Below are 17,887 nucleotides of genomic sequence, written 5' to 3'. Positions count from 1 at the left end.
ACAACTACCCTTCTTTTTTTTTTTTTTTGTAACTGTTGTTGTTATCTGTCTGGTAGATGGGGTGCAAATGGGCGATCCTCTTCTTCACTGCCCTCTGCCTGACTCTCCGGGTCCAGGGCCTCATACCTATTCTTTAAGGGCACCCGGGGAGGTGATGGGGTTGAGAAGGGATTCTTTTACCTCTTTGATCGGGGACCTGTTTCCATTCCCACCCATCTACTTGGTTTGCTCCATCTACCTGATGGCAGGGGAGGCAGATGTGCAGAGTTGGGGTCAAAAAGGTATGACTCCATCAGTCTATTTCCCTTTCACTCTCCATGATACTTCTTAGCCTCTCCACTTCTTCCTTGAGCTCTGCCACCAGGCACAGCAGATCATTCACCTGCTTGCATCATACACAGGTGTCTCTCACACTGTCCTCTGGTACTAATGCCAGGCTCAGACACTCTGTGCAGCCAGAGACCTGAACAAGTGTCCTTCCTGGGGGGTTCTGCCTGAGTTAGCACACACACATCCACCCCCAATAGCAGCAGCAGCGGCGGCAGCGGCAGCTTTTGCCCATTTGGAAACGATTGTTGGATCAAGTTGAGTTGCAAGAGGTGGAGAAAAAAAAAATATACCCACACCTACCTCACAACCCACTAGAGAGAGCTGTTTGCCAGGCTCCCTGGAGCAGTTTAAATCTCTCAGCAACAACCTCACCTCCACTCCCTAGTCAGCTGATTAGGCCTCGCAGGGCAGCTGGGCTGAGCTGGGAGCAGTCCTCCCTGATTACAGAATATCTAGGGTGGAGATGTTCCTGAGATTTGGGTATAATGTTGAGTTTGGAATCCTAGAGGAGGCTGTCCTTCAGCCTGCCTGTCTTATTTTAGTACTCATGTTTATGCATAAGTGAAATTAGTACCTCTGAGATTATGCACGAGTTCTACATCACTCTTGTCCCTTCTGCTGGGATACTGAAATGAAGGATTTGTGCTTCTCCACTGAGATCAGAATTTTATATTACAGTCCTTCCTGTCTCTGTTGGCAATTCCCTCCAGGCACCACAGAAAACACGAGCAAGATCTGCTGCTGGTCAGCTGTAATGGTTTCCTCTCACTGCTGCAGAAAGTTATCTCAGATAAGCAGCTTGCTAATTCTATTTCTTTTAAGTATCTAGAGGAGGATTGCAGTCATACAGTTGAAAAACTTCTTGGAAGAAAACAACAATAAACTGAATTGAACCGTGCTCCTATCGTGAAAAAACAGCCAGTAGAAGCAGTCAGATGTGCTTGGATAATTAATCACTGCTTGATGAATGGCATCCTTCTGTTTATTTCTTTTTAGCTGAGCAATAACTTGGTCGAGAGTGGATTGATATTTTCAGAAACATACACCTGAATTTTATAACATCCGAAATTGACTTGCAGCTGAAGTGTAAACTTATTTCTGTTAAAAAAAATTTACCTCATATCACTGCAAATAAGTGAACCAATAAAAGCAGCAAGAATGCTGTAACTGTAAAAAATTGAAACACAGAGTAGTACATTGTGCAAGAAGGCAGTAAAATGTCAGCAGAAACAAATAGTGCATACTTAAGTATTTACAGAGTAGAGATATTTCACACTCATGGTCATTTCTGATGTCAGCAATTCTGCCAAGATGTGCGGAGAAGGGCTGTGTAGATACTGCCATGCAAAGATTTTGGGAGGCACAGGAGATGAGCTGGGGTCATTTTAATGCGATGGTTACTGTCTTTAGAGATTCCTTTTCATCACTAGAGTGTGATGAGTTATAAAATAAATAGTTGCCATCACCATTAAAAAACAAATTGCAAAATGGTGTCATGGAAATATGTAATTAGATGTTGATTATTATATAGGGGAATGTCAAGAAAAAAAATAAGATCTAAACTACTAGTTGCTATATTTGAGATTAGAGTCCTTGCTGAAAACATTCTCATAACTCGAGAGAAAAGCTTAAATAGTTATTTATTTAAATAGTTTCAGTTTTGAAATATTGTACAAATGAATATTCCTTTTTATTGACAATTTTTAAAGGAAATGTTATAAGAATTTGTATTTTCTCAGTGGTGCCAGAACTACCTGTCCAGAATCATGTGGCTTTACTACTGTTTGGTAAAAGTTTAAGACAGGAGCGCAGTATCATTCTTGTATAATTTTATTTTCTACTGTAGGCAAATTCATGCAATGATGTACAACAGATATATTTATGAAAGACAGTCCTGTTTGAAAACTCTTACAAAAGTATAGAAAGTAAAATACCCATTCTAGCAAATGTTGACAATTCTTATAGACACCTTATTTATCAGACGCTTATTTTGAGCTTATTTTTTGTTTTATTCTAACAAGACATAACATTAGTGATAAAGATATGTCTTTTATTAATTTGAAATAATTAATTTGTAGTATAAATCTCTTCTGGTGTGCTTCTTGGTTTTGTTGTACCATAAAAATATATGGGAATAGCAAACTCTTTTAGAAAAGATAAATAGTTAATAATATCTGTAACTAAGGCAAACTTTTTGAGATGCTTAAATTTATTTTTTTTTAAAGTATGGAATTTGAGCTCAGTGAAAGAATTCATGAATATGGGTCAAAAATGGTGAGCAGTTTTCCCCAAGACATATATAAAGTCATAAAATAAAAAAAGTCTCATTTTCAAAAGACAGCTTTAAGTTACATATTTAAATATCTTGAGCCACTAACTAACTAACTAATTTATTTCATAAAAAAATCTTTACACAAAGCTTTTTAGGGAAATCAATTACAGCAGATATTGATTGGAAATGAAATATATGGAAAAGGATTTTAGCTGTGAAACTGAAGAAAAAGCTATCTCCATGCTGCAATGGAAATTAGACAATGTTTGGTTTTCCCTGCTTTTAGAATCACAGTACTTAATACATTGAGCTCTTACCCAGAATGTTCAATTATCAGATCTCAAGGCATCTAGAGAGGATTTAATTGCAATTATATTAATCCCACCAAAGACCTCTTAAAATAACCAAGTATTAAAAATCTAAAAACACAAAAGAAATCAAGGAAATGTCTAATGAGACATGAGGTCTACTTCCTCGGGGAAATTTCTGCCTGGGACAAGTTTTGTGCAGAGGTTTTTTCAGAACTCTGAGAAGCAGAAAAAAAAAAGTGTTTTTCCTTTTTAAAACCTATTTTAAAATTGTCTTCAGGCAAAGATGTGCACATCAAAAGATCTATGACCAGACATTTAGTCTTTAAGGCATTGATTGTAAGTTACATATGTAAAGGTAACTGACTGCCCGTGTTGCACTGCTGAACATTCTCTCTTCTTCTCTGCTGAAGATATTGCACTGTTTATTTTCCATACTTATTATTAATCTTTTTTACCAGTTAGGCTTGATGCTTGCAAATAAAAGCTATTGTTTATCTTACCAGTAACACAGGCATTATGTTTGACTGTGGGATCTGTCAGCACACCATGTTGGCAAAGGCAGGAGAACAAAATGATTCCAAGAATACAACACATATAAAATATTGCTGCAGAGCTAAAGAAACTTGTAAATTGTGTTCTACTGTAAGAACAGTTCAGTTAAACAAATCTCATTTCTGCTTGTAAATGTTATTTCTAGAGATCTTTCATCCAACTGTCATATAAGGGACAAAACAATTAAATCATGTCCTCTGCTGTAATATTCTGGACTTTGGTAGTGTGTGAAAACTAATACAAATAAAAGTAATGGGAAAAATTCAGTTTATGGCTAATATTCATTTTTGTTTTAGTCCTCTCAAAGGTCAACTTACATTTATTCTTAAAGTTTTTTCTGAACCACATCTTTAAGTAGTACCCACACTGCACTATTTACCTCTTCAGGATAATTTTTTGTGTAATTACACCTCAATTAGCTAATTTACTCCTTTGTTTCACTACAAATAACAAATAATTGCAAATCAATATCTCAGCAGAGTGTCTTTCACAATATTCTTGGGATATTAGTACCAACAGTATTTTTTTGTGTATGTTAGAAGCCTCAGATAACCACCTTCAAAAAATCTAACTTGATGTATTTGTTGCTTCTTTTTAGTAAAATCATGATGTTTTTAAGATAAGCTGACTTTAGAGAACTCTGAAAGGAGATTTATGCAGTCACACAGTTTTCCCACTTGTGTCTGCTTGAAGCCCACTTGCTAATTTTCACCCAAGCTTCTACTTTGCAGTAGAAGTCTCACCAACAAATTCACAAACTTGGGTGGAAATACAGTGGTAAATAATGAGAGGAAAACTTAAATTTATTATCTTGATGCAATATTCAAGAGAATTCAGCTTGTCAGTGTCTGGCTGTACAATTTTGCCATCATGAAAACACTGGTTTTCCTTGCCAGTGGACACAGAGAAGGAGGTAAAGCTTACTGTGCTGAAGGAGGAAAGGACAAATATTCTTTAGTTCCTACTGCATGTAAACAATGTGTTACTCTTCTGTGCTCTTTTTCCATGTGCACAGAGGTGCACCTGGCTCTAGTATTTATATGGAGTCTATCCATTGGAGTGCTACCTACATGATGGGCATAGAGCAGTCCCATTGAAGAGTGACGTGTCAGGTTTACTAATTGAGGTGTTGGCAATTCAGGAACATCAATAGGTTCCTGACCATGTAATTGTTTGTGGGAGCACCAAAACACTATGCTCAAATACTATTTTTGTTGCCATCTGACAATTTTAACAGCTTCTCTGGGTAGTCAGCTGAAAGCCTCTTCAAAAATAATGTCATAGGTTACAGTCTGTAGGTCGTCCACATGTGACCACCAGTTGAAATCAATAGTAAGGCCAGAAATACGTTTCCTCCAAGTAAAGAAAAAAGAAAAGCAAATGAAAAAATGAGAAAGAAAATAAATGTCGTCTTTTTTTTTTTTCTTCCCCCAATGATAGTTTATATGCAATAAAAACTGTGGCATGGTTGGGGATGAAACAACCTTCATACACAAATATATCCACAATTGTTCTGATAGCTAGTTCATGTTATTTAATGTGCCAGAGAAGTAAGAAAACAATGAAAAAGTGCCTGTGCCTCTGTCAATTAGTTGAGATCCACCTATTGTGCTATTCATAAAGCAAGCATTATTGGTGCAAGTGGTTGTTATGTATTAGGGAGCTCATAGCCTGAAGACCTGGTGTAGAACTGTCATTAAAGTGAATACTAAATGAAGTTCATTCAGTTTAGTTTGTACATGATGCCAATGCCTGATTTTCAAAGTCAGGCTAATAGAACAGTTTTCATCGGTCCTGCTATTCCATTACTGTTAGAACATTCTTAGATTTTTTTTTCTTCTAGTATTATGGTTTTAATAGAATTTCTGAGTCTCTTTTGTTGCTCATAAACTTAGATTTAATTGGATCATGAGATCTCAATACTGAAAATTCAACCTTTTATTCTTTGGAAGTAGAACTGCTTTTTTGTATTTCCACCCTCTCAACTGACTGACCTCAAAAAGATAATCAATGCTTTCATGGTGGCATATATTTCAAAACCAGAAGATGGCTTGAACTCAGTCATATAATTTACATATGCATTATGAAGATTAAAAAACCATGTCTCTCTGTCTTTTTAAATGAGTTTGGAAGTCTGCATGTTTATATCACAATTTATAATGAGAAGATATTTAGTCATGTTATTTAAGTGGACACCAGACATTGAACAAATAGTATTTTTTATAGTTTTCTTGAAACTAGTATTTTTTTAAATAGCACAGATTAAAATGGTCCATAACAGAAAGATACAAGAGTCCAAAGAAAAATAAATTATTTCAGACTGATTAAAAAATTAGCAATGGTACATTGTGATGTTGTTGGCTCTGAAAAATCAGCAAAGCTGACTGGTCAATCATGTTGCATTATCAGGTTGTATTATCTCAGTTGGGGAAGAACCTGCATATTTGTATACTGAAAACGTAGCAGGAAAAATTCTGTTGTTACATTGCTGTTTTATATTTTGTATTCTTTTTAGGTTTCAGTCAGTGTAAATATCTTTAAGACAAGTATTAAAAGCAAGAGTTCTCAAAGTGTTGCATAGTAATTAATAAACTGAAATAATATTGAAATAGTATTTTTTCCTGCTTTTACTTGAAGATTACTTCTAAATGAAATAGGAGGTGTGTGGGTCAAAACACAGCATCATGAAGCAGACAGATCTAGAGGTGCTGTCTGCAATGTCATCACAATCCAAAGCATAGTTGGTACACCCTGCATGGTGAAAGAAAAGTGTCTCCTTTAGAGTCACTTGATCTCTGTGGTTTATAAACTGTGAAAGCCAAGAAAATGCTGAATGAGAGGGGAATGTGAATATGCACTGAAGATAAACAGAATACAGATTAAGGACTGGTTTGCCCACAAAGTACAAATGATTACTGAAGAAAAGATTTTCATATACTAAAGCAAAAGTCTTTCATGTTTTACACTGATGACCGTGGCACAAATAAGATAAAAACAAAAGTGAAAAAGATCGTGTTTTACATGATAACTTTTACTAGAGCTGGAAATAGGTCCTATTTTCTTTTCAGATAGGTGGAGAGAAATGGATCTCAGTATGATTTTAAGAAGAAGCCATGCAAATACACTGCAAGATAGTTTATATCATGTAAGTTAAGTACCTGGTGCAATAAACTAATAACCAGCTGTACATTCGCCAGAGGAAGCAGCATGACCTTTTCAAAAAGTACTTGGGTCTGCTGCCCAGCTATTGAATCTCACAAGACCATCTTTGTGTGTATTTACAGATTGTATTTAAACTTACAAGGTTCTTAAAATTACAAGGCGGTCACTATTTTGAAAAACAATTAAGACAAAGGAATTTAATCTTTTAATGTAAAAGATTGCATTTGCATGATGCAATTTCAGAAGGTGTAATGTGAATGAAAATACCAAAAGCAAAACAGTCAATGCATTTTTTTAGTGATTGTATATCAAAGTTGGAAATCAATGGGGTTCCTTGTCCAAAAAATAGCTGTAAGATTATGAGAGAGGGCACAGAAGTTCAACATGGTAGGTAAAAGGGAAATCCCTTATGAGCCTGTTATTTTCTCTGACTTTCCCTAAAGCCCTCTCTCCATTTCTATAGCTGCTTGCATCAGGGAGAGATCTCTGTTCTCTAGCCAAGGGATACAGGGAGCCTTTGTGTGCCCACTGACTGTGACCAGGAGTACTGTGTTGTTGCTGCAGAAGTAGGATCTGTGCACTGGGACCTGTGTCCTTAGATGCAGTGACTGTCATGTAGGTGTTTTTCAAAGTGTCTGAAATAAAGTGAAGGCCTAATTGCAACTCAGCAAGTGGTATTTTCTTAGCAGGATGGTCAGTGTTACCTTGCCTTGGGATGGAGCCTGAGAAGGGCAGTTGCTCAAGGTCTGATGATAAAATGTCAAAATGCAGTGTACAGAGCTAGGGAGCTATACTTACATCCCAATCATCCATCCTCCAGGACTGGGGAAAGGGCAGATCCCATTGACTTCACTAACAAAAGGAGTCTCAGTGGAAGTTAAAGATTAAAAAAAAACAACAATCAAATAAAACATCAAGCTAAACCAAGAAAGAGATTGCTCTTTATGGGTTACTTTGTGAACTGTGAAACTGTTGGCCATGGGTCTTTATGGACACCAGGGCTGTGCAAGGGGCAATCTTAAAAGTTAATGAAACAAATCCTATCAAGAGTTCCTAAATGCAGAGGTGTCTGTCATCCCTGAACTGGGAAACCTGTATGCCGCAGAAACACAAGCACTGAGTGAGTGTCTCCCTATGTGCTTACCTTAGGCATATACTTTGATTTTGGCCACTACTGGAAACAGCTTATAGGGCTAAATAGAGTGTTTTATGTTGCTGTGCTCAATAGAGCCAAGGTTTCCTTCTGTGTCTTTTGCTTCTCCAGATGGAAATGTCCTGTGTTAGCTGTGTTTGTTTTTTGCTGGCTTTAGGAGGGAACTACTTATCTACATCATCAATAGGAGGATAGTACTATTATTTAGGAACAAGGGCAAACCTGAGGGCTGCACTAAAAGGGCTACAAAATTCTGAAACTCTATTTCTCAATTTTTACTGGGAACAGAAGGGTGTTTAAATTAGTCAAAAGATGTCTCTGTGGGGACTTAAATGAGGAGCAGAAGCTGGGAAAGCAACAGCTCTAGTAAGTAACAACTCTAGTAAGCCTTTAGGCAACAAAAGTGAAAATCTGATTTTGTGGGAGATAGAGGAGAGGAGAGTTTTTAGGGACAGGTTTTTAGGAGAGGAGAGTTAAAGGGACAGGAATCTTACACAACATGGAACAACTAGCACTCTTAGTCTTGCTATTGAATTTCAAAAAAGATATCTCTAAATGTCTTTTGTTTTAAATCAAGTATTTTAGTTACAGTGTGAAAAATCCAGGACATTTTTTAACTTAAAATATTTGCTAACAAACTTATATTTTATATACTTTCATTGTGGTAACAGTTGTAGATTTAAATAATACTTGTAGTTTTACATAATATTGCCTTAAGAGACCGCAGAAAACAGAACTCCAAGCCGACTTAGTATATAAGATATTGATAGTCATCAGTATTGATTAAAATGTAAAAGTGAAATAAGTTTACAACAAAGGCCAGCTTGCAATCATAGACCTTTGTAAGGGTTTTTTGAAGCCATTGCAAAAGAAAGTTAAGATGAAAAAAGAATAAGGCAAAGTACCTTATATTAATGAATTCTCAAATATCCTGAATCATCATAATGGCTAGGCTTTGCGAACGAAGATTTGGGGAAGACTCTACCCATGTTTGTTACAAGCGCGTTGGTGGCTAAAAAGAGATAGACACGTCTGGTTGCAAAAGGCACAGCAGAAAGACTCCTTAGATGGTATATTCTACAAGGCACGATTCTTTCTGCATTGTCTTTTCTCCTCAAGAGTGATCCTGCGTGCTTTCTCAAAAGCATCAGCAGTGTTATAGTGTGTCTCCAGACCTCCTGACTGGAGGCCAGAGTAGACCAGTTATGTTGATCAATATGTCCAAGGCTGAGATGTTGTTTCAGGGAGTCCTTGTATCTTCTCTTCGGGGCTCCTCTCTTGCGGCAGCCAGTGGCAAGTTCACCATAAAGCAAGATCTTAGGGAGGCGGTGGTCCTTCATCCTTGAGACGTGCCCTGCCCAGTGCAGCTGTGTTCTCAGCAACATGGCCTCAATACTTGTGACTGCTGCTTGTTCTAGAACAGATGTATTGGTCACAAAATCTGACCAGTGGATGTTCAGGATTCAACGGAGACAGCGTTGATGGAAGCATTCTAGGAGATGCAGGTGGTGACAGTAGATGACCCAGGATTTGGAACCATATAAGAGAGTGGACAGCACTATGGCTCTGTAAACACTGATCTTTGTACTTTTCTTCAAGTGTTTATTTCACCAAACTCTTTTATGAAGCTTTCTGAAGGCACTATATGCCTGAATATTTATTATTTTTCATAACACTATTGGAATATTATGAATGTACAGCACACATGAAAATCAAGTGTCTTATTTGAGACATAATTATTTATTTTTTTTTCAGTAGAGGACACATGCAGCTCACTTCAGGGAGATTGGTGAAATAATTTTGTTCAAAATTTTATTTAGTATTTAAGCATCTAGATAGGTTTTTATAGTTGCCACTGCAGCACTAGTAACATAGTCTTCCCACGTAAGTACTCTAGAGCACTTTTGACAGTTTAAGAAGTCACGACGTAAGTGTAAAGTAGTCCATATGGTCATAGTACAAACATTTTCAACAAACTGTGGTAATAATTGGTATTTCGTCTGTTCACAATGAATATATATGATCTTGCTTTTGGAAAGCCTGGTCAAATGTGGTAGTTAAGAGAGCTGTGGGAAAAAAAATGGAGGAAAAAGAGAAAAAGAAACTTTCAGATTAGAATTCTGAAAACATATTTTATGCAATGAAGATTTCTGAGAAAGTTGCTTCACTAGAAACCAGAAGGTAGAAGATGATTGAAACAGACAAGAAGATGAATAGATACAATTAGCCATGGATCTAGGAGACAGTAAGGCGAAGGTATCTGTGTAGTTTCTGGAACACAACAGTAAACACAGAGTAGGCTGTCAAGGAAAGTACCTGCTCTAAAAAACATGAACTGAGAAGGACTGGAATTAACTTTCATTTACTGCCTCACAAAATGAGCTGCTGCTTTGCTTTTAATATTAAGAGGATGTAGCTATAGCTCACTTTAGTTAATATAGATGTTCAGATAACATAATTATACTGAAGACTTGACAAAATAATAAATTACTGTGCTTTTGAAGTAGCCATTTATTTCTGTATTTAAAAAGAAAACATGAGCTCTTTGCAAGCAACTCTGCCACTGTAGGAAAAGCTGTATTTTTAAGTTTTTAGTATTTTTTCCTGTAAATATAAAAAAATGTACGTTTGAAAATTAGAAGATAGAGTGTGCAAAAAGATGCTGTCAGACAGTGGGGCAGAGAACCAAATCTGACTGTAGACTATTTGCTATGCTATCAAGTTTAACTGGTCATTGAAGCAATTTATCTAAAGTTGTTTTCATGTTTCCATTTTACTTTGAGTAATACAATTTAAAATACATCCAGACAGTTTTTCTCTTGACCTCAGAGGAGGAAAGGCTAGGCAAACATTTTTTATCCCAGAGGCTGGTATCATAAATTACCATCTTTAGTAAGGTACAATAAAACCCCTCATATTCAGACCCTGGTTCTGCATCTTCCTTCCAGCACTGCAATGCCGATGAGTTTGGAAAGTGCCTTCCTGAAAAATGCATAGAAGTTAGTGTATGTGAAATGTCCATTTGTTCTCATATCTCTTGGTGTCTCCCCAAACCATGACACTTAAATTCTGCTTTATGAAGGCTCTGAAGGAGGAAGGTCCCAGTTGGGATGGAGAATATCTCACAGTACCAATACCTTAAAGTATAAGCTTCACCTTTTCCATTCTACCTTTGCTTTTGAGTTGTCATCTCTCTTAAATCCTGTCAGTTTGAGTATTTTACGTGAAAATGCATTTAGTGTTTTAACGTAGTTAATGAGGTTTCTTTACTTGTTTAGTAAGTGTTTGTTCAAATGTTTGTTCAAAACTGTTGTTTTCTGGAAACCATTACCCACAAGAGTCCAAGAAACCTTTTTTCCTTCTTGAAAACCTATTTGGAAACTTGACCTTGTTCTCTAAGACTAATATGGTAAAATTTTATCTGTATTTGCATAGTATTTAATAACATGAACTGAGCATCATTATCCAATTTTAATTGGTGCTGTAAAAACACAGATGGAAAAAAGAAGGTCCTCAAAATATGCAGAAGATAACTACCAGATGGATAAATTTTAGCTGTGGAATACACGGAATGAACTAACCAGTGGAAGTATATATTGCAGGCAGAGGTTTCAGTGCAGTCTTGGATTTGACAGTCATTTCAAATGAAAGTTTGTTTCTAATCTGGAAGTGCAGTTGATAGGGTACTGGTGAATCTCAAGGTTAGGCCAGTGCATCTGGATGCAGTTTCACTGTTCAAAGACTTTGCATCTGCACCGTTGTTATGTGTCCGCTTTCTAAGTTCCTGTGGTCTTTCTAATTGTTTAAATGGTTCCCTTGCTTAGGTTTTGTATTCAGTTTATCATGTGTCAAGAATTAGTAGCAAAAACAAGAAAGAAAGGTGCAGGTTGCCTGAATATTCTGAAGACAAAATGAAGTAGATAATTAAAGATATTTATCTCCATTATTCTTTTTAAACATATTTTTAACAAATCCAAAAGTACAAAGAAATTGATAAATTATTATTCAGACTGTGAAAGCAATATATATTTTAATGGGAGGAAAAAACAACCTGCTGTTTGTATATTGTTGCTTCTTTCTGCTTTTTTTCTGGAATAAATGAGGTTGCAACTCTTTTGTGGACATCCTTGCTTATTCCAAGCAGTTGCTAGATGCTGCAATGTGCTTTTATGGCAGACAGTACCAGTTGATGCCAGTGGAGAGGTCAGTAATAACGAAAGCAGATTACCAGCTCAAACTATTAATGGCGTTAAATTAACCTATGAATTCTTAAATGATTGTAAATGTTAGATAAATTTTAAACGAAAAACAGGCAGAGGTACTGTAAAAACTACATACCTGAATATGTGGTGTGTTGGATGATGTTCTTGCATTCAGTGCTGCTTCGCTTGTAAGCTTCACTCAGTGAAGAGCTTGTTATCATTTGGTTGCCAGCTTTTTCTCTGCTTCAGAAGGAAAGTTACAGACTGCTTCTCTGTTATTTCCATCTTTAAGTCATGTTTGCTGGTAGGTTTACAATCATACAGCACATCAGACTGTCTCCATGTGCTGATGTCTCTGCTGTCCTGGTGGGACCCCCAGGACCCTGGCAAGGCTTCTGGTCCTGCAGGGACCTCGTCGGGAGCTGGGTGTTACAGAGGAGTCTCCAAGACATGGCACCAGGCCCCAAATCTCTTTTATTTTGCTTGCTGATTGCTGTTATTAACTGTGTGAGTATTTGATTCCTCAGTAATCCCCCAGAAAAAAAGTAAAAATGGAAGGATGGTAGTCGTGTGGTTTAAAAATGCTTTGAACTCCCTGGGCTCAAAGCCACCCAACTCTTTTCTGTCTCCCTAGGCTGCACACTGCTCAAATACAGAAACATGGACCAGTGTCATAAATAACGGCAAAGTAGTGCCATGTTTTACCAGAGCAATAGTATATACTCCTTTCTCTTTTTTTTTTTCAGAGAATTAGTAGTAGCTGTGCTTAAAATAAACCTGCTTGTTGTTAATTTGGCCAGGTCATCCGACATACTTTTTATCAGTGATCAGTGTATATCAACTGCCCAGCTGCAAACAATCTTTTTTTTTTGGTCAAATAACTATAGGAGTAACCCCTAAAAATTATTTTAGTTCATATTGTACCTATTAGATTACTGTACTTTTAAACTTATTGTACTTTTAAACATTATTTGTTAACCCTAGTTGTAATATTCCATATTAGTATTTTAAAAATACTCTAAACAAATTATTGGTTGTCCAAGAACATTGGACTGTCAGGTAATCCTGATGGATTAATGTGTTTGCTGTAAGTGTAATGAAGCGTATTTTACCTGAAAAGGTTTTAATTAGGAAAGCATCAGAGGTTTGTATAACACAAAACCATTAATCTGAAAATGAAATTATAACAAAACCACATGAACACACCTCATCAACTAACCCCAAATTTGTTATAATTATAGAAAATTACATAGTCTGTTTAATACATAAATTGCAAGATAATGAAATTAGGGGTCATCTACTTGAATAATAGTACTTGTTTTTGGAAAAAAGCACACTAGCACACATAATGGAGTGGAAAAGGGGCTATGATAAAAGCTATTCAAACAGTCTCCACTGATGCTTGTAAACTGAAAAGGGCAAACATGATCTTGAAGAATGTCTGTAGAAAGACAGACAATAAATCAGAATAATTGTAGAATTTTCTGTTGTGTTCACAGTATGTTATATTTAAGAAGTTTTGGTAATTCTAAGACAAAAATGTTTGAAAAAAGGTCTCAAAGCTTCATTTTCTAACTTCTTCCAATCATAGAATGTACAATAGAAGGGCAAACATTTTGCTAATGGAAGGAGTGACTTAGTGACAAAAGTAGCTCTATAAGTAACTGATTTTCAATGAGAAAGGCTAAATATGTTAATGATAATAGTTAAAAGTGTTTCTGTTCGGTAAACTCAGTATTGTTTACTTATTAAATGAAAACCATGTCTGTGAATATCCAATTAGATCACAAAATAATTACTGTTATGTATAACCAAGACAGCTCAAAAGACCCAAAGTGATTTGTGGCTTCATATTATCATGGCTTAACTATTCATTAAATTTGTTTTGTAGTTTCCATACATCTTGTAGTGGTTTTGGAGAACTTGGGGAATTTTTCCCTGCAGCATAGATCTTTGAAAAGTAATAACATGTTTTATCACTTTTGCCCAGGTACAGTGACCAAGGTAAGACAAATGATTTAGCTGATGACCTCATACAGAGTTTTGAGACTTACAGTAATTCTGATGCAGAACCAGGTTCTGAGTCACTGTTTCCTTTCTGCACTAGCCTAATGGTCAGTGCCCAAGTCCAGATGTCCGACATCTTTGTGTCTCTACTGCTGACATACGCAAGCTTGTATTCTATTTTTGAGGATAAGAGTAAAATATAGTATGTATCCCTATAGACTAGCTATTATCAGCATTGTCTGAATTTGGCAGTTTATTAAAAAGCTTGGCAAAAAGCAAAGACTTTTGACAGATTTTGACTACATTCATGACAAATTGTGACTGAAGCTGTATCAGCAGCTGTAATTCAGCTACACAATAAAGAAATGTGCTACGTTTACGATTATTAAATATGTAATATTGACTATCAGATTCCTTTTGTAAGTCAGAAAGTGATAGCATAACTAGCCACACAAGAAGCAAATCCTTGAAAAGAATGAAAATGTCTTGAAAGGCCTGGGTTTCCTTTCATGTCACAGCAGATTAGTGGATCACCTTCTGAAAGTACATGTTGTTCATCAAAAAGAAAAACAAGCAATATTTTATCAGAATTCAATCTGTACACATATTTTTCCCCACTTTTAAAGTATGTGTATATATATATATATATTTATACACACATATACATTTCTTACACATTATATACGGAGAAATACATATATAATGTGTATATTATATACAGTTTTCTTGCACACTACATCTATACAGAGAAAGTGGAAGATGATGTTTTGTGATTACAATTGATTGATCAGGAAAAATATAAGCATGAAATCAAGAGGCATTGAGAAGTGTTCTAACCTATAAGTCTGGTTGTAAAGACATCACAGCAGTTACGCAAACATAATTGTATTAAAATGCCTTGACACAAAAATGTCACGTCAGCATATTATTTTATGAAGTTCTCTTGCCTTGTAATATCGTTACAGAACTGCCAGTGCAGTAAGTTCTTTGAAAATATCATCCTTCGATATTTTGTATGCCTCAGTGATTCATATGCCAAATGAAATTACCTTACGTGCTGTAACAGAGCAGTGAATATTTTGTTCATTGAACTTTTTATGACAATAGTGAATGGTATTTCTTTTCAACTGCTAATTTTTTTGCTTTCCTTATTCCATTCAAACCAATAATTCAAGCTTTTTTAACTTATGTAAAATAAGTAATGGAAAGGCAGGTTAAAATACTTAGGTATATGTATAAAATGTGTACATATTTTAGTGTGTTCACATATGTATAAATATGCATATGTGTAAAATAAACAGGTATAATGTGTGTGTGTAAGACAGCTTGAATGCTGTGGTAAATATCTCACAACATGATAGAGTTAGTAAATGTCTAACTCCACTTGTTTTTCAAAAAGCAAATCTCATAAGTAAAATGACACAGTGTTCTTTTGCACACCGGACACTCACAGACATTTTTTGCCTTTCTCTTTGTTAGAGCCAAAATATTATCCCAGAGTCCTAGTGGATAAATATATCAAGTTCTAAACTGGAAATAAGCAGTAACCAAGTACTAAGTACTTTTTCCATGACAAGACAGAAAATACAAAATAGTTTTGTTATGTATCTCTTTTGAAAATGCTCTTTCTTTTTTAGATTTGCTAAAATATTTAAATTTACTTCTGAAAAAATTTCTTTTAGTTTTCAAATATTTTAGTAATAATAGGCATCAGGAATAGAGATCAGTATGTAAAACGTTTTCCAAGTACATAAGTGGAGACGTGAGTCTCAGATACAAGAACATTAATTCACAGTCCTGTATCAGTCTTACCACCATTGTCTTTTGAAGTCATACTATAATTGTTAGTTGAAACCATTATCTACTTCAAGCTACCATCATAGATCCACTGTTATTATAGTTGACCTTGGTATTGGTATATCCATGATACGTGTCATGTACATCTCTAAACTTTAGCACATATATAGGATTATCTACATAAGCTGTACCAAAATATTATTTCTGCTTGCTGTATAGATAAAACAAGTACCACTGAACAGCATTGTGTGTTCTCAACAAAGCAGAAAAAATATAATATTCACAAAGAATTCTAGTTTTGTCTTCAAGCATGTTATTTTCCTGTATTAAAAATGTGATTCAGAGAGAGATCGTAGCTACCTGTGTAGAGTTATCTACTTTGGGGTAAGCCAAATAGGTCATCAGTCTCCTGTGACTATGTTGGTCAGCCACTCAACTATGCAGAAAGTAGTCTAATGCCATTTTGACTTCCAAGTCGTCACAGCTGGCCTCCAGCTACCAGTCCAGTAAGTCTTAGTGCTCACATTGCACCTCTGTCATATCTGTTGCTGGCTCAGGTACTCCAGGGTCTCTCAAATGGGACTACACGCGTATATTTAGGTAGATGAATCCAACACTAGGGTTTTTAAGCTGAATTGCACCTGAGATGGCATTATTTTGACACATATTGCATTAGCCTTTACCAGGAGCAGATCTGTGGTCAGGCTTTCTGTCTCAGTCAGAGATACAGTTGGTTAGTTTTGGGGTTTTTTTGTATTGTTGGTATTGGTTTTACATAACATGATTTTTCCCACAGTGGTATGCATGGTGTAAGAACTTAAGCAGTTAAGGAAAGTTACATCAGACTTAGGAAAACTAAGAAAATGGTAAGGCAGGCAAATTACAGAAATACTGAATAGGCACAATTGCATTGAAAAAGACTGGGGTTTCTTGGTGCTGGACACTGTGATGCTTGTTCAGGTTGCCCGCTTTAGACCTGTAGTGATTGTAACTGTTTTAGATTATTTCATCCTGATTAGTTTTAGTTTTAAACATGAACAATAATATTGTTTCTATTTTTCTACTAACCACAGCACCTGAAAGACATCATGATTTGGGAGGAACTCAGATTCCTCCAGTCATTAACGGAAATATCAGAGAACCCCAAATGACACTGAAAACTGATCCAGAATATCCCGTTGCTGCCTTCTTTTTTTCTGTCTATTCGGGGAAATCAGGCACCTTTATATAGTGATTCATTTCTCCTGAGTACCCAAAAGTGGGCCAGCTAAGGTCATACAGAAAAAGTTCAAACATGTGTTCGTAAGGAAGAGAGGTAGAAGTTATATTTAAATTATGGGAAATATTGTATGAATTTAAATTATTAAATTTGTTAAGAATATTTTTTCTTCCTTTTCAGAAATGCCATAAATATTATAAGGAATCTTAAGTGTACAGAGCTACTTTAGAACTTTATTGTGTGCATGTTTGTCTCTAATGCCTTCAGGACAAAGCGTTAATCAAATGCACTAATGTTTATTACTGCTTTAATTTTTTTTCTTATCTCATTTGTGTAAGGAGATGTCTACTACACACTTATGTAACCTAGCTCCTCTAGGCTAGTGACACATCAGAGTTGCTACAGATGTATAATAAAACATATGGGTCAACAGTGGCTGTGCACTCTGCATAGTATTAGAAATATTGGGGTTTTTTCTCTTTCAAATCAGCCAGTGGGTATTTATTTCATTATATTTCCTTAAAAGTTACATAAGCAGAGATTCTCAGTCTCAAATCTCCAAGATGGTCTTTTTTTTTTTTTTTTTAGCTTACTTTATGTCAGTCTAGACTGTAATTAAAAAAAGAGCTTATTCAGAAAAAATCTGACTTGCTAAATGGTAATTCTATGTGCCTCATCTTTAAATTAAAAATTTACTTTCTCTTTGGATAAAAAATACATCTTCTTTTACTATGTACTTCCAGTGTTAAATTTTCTGTTAGAAGTAGGATTTTAGGTTAACATTACAGAAGACAATACATCATTGACTATTGTAAAACTGTTGGATCATCTTAGTCTTGTCCTTAGCAATGAAAAGCTTAGCACAGGTTGTAAAACTTGACT

At 35.7% G+C, this 17,887-nt stretch overlaps 1 protein-coding gene across 1 annotated transcript in view; it reads left to right on the top strand.

The window, feature by feature from the left end:
- Positions 1-17,887, top strand: part of GPC6 (glypican 6) — a 755,565-nt gene that overhangs the window by 133,849 nt on the left and 603,829 nt on the right. The gene's annotated exons all lie outside the window — the stretch shown is intronic.

Source organism: Manacus candei, unplaced genomic scaffold, assembly GCF_025592945.1.
Source record: "Manacus candei isolate 608988 ecotype Guabito, Panama unplaced genomic scaffold, ASM2559294v1 h1tg000014l, whole genome shotgun sequence".
Taxonomy (NCBI): Eukaryota; Metazoa; Chordata; class Aves; order Passeriformes; family Pipridae; genus Manacus; species Manacus candei.
The sequence above is the reverse complement of the archived record's forward strand: the minus strand, read 5'-3'. Positions and strand labels throughout refer to the sequence as shown.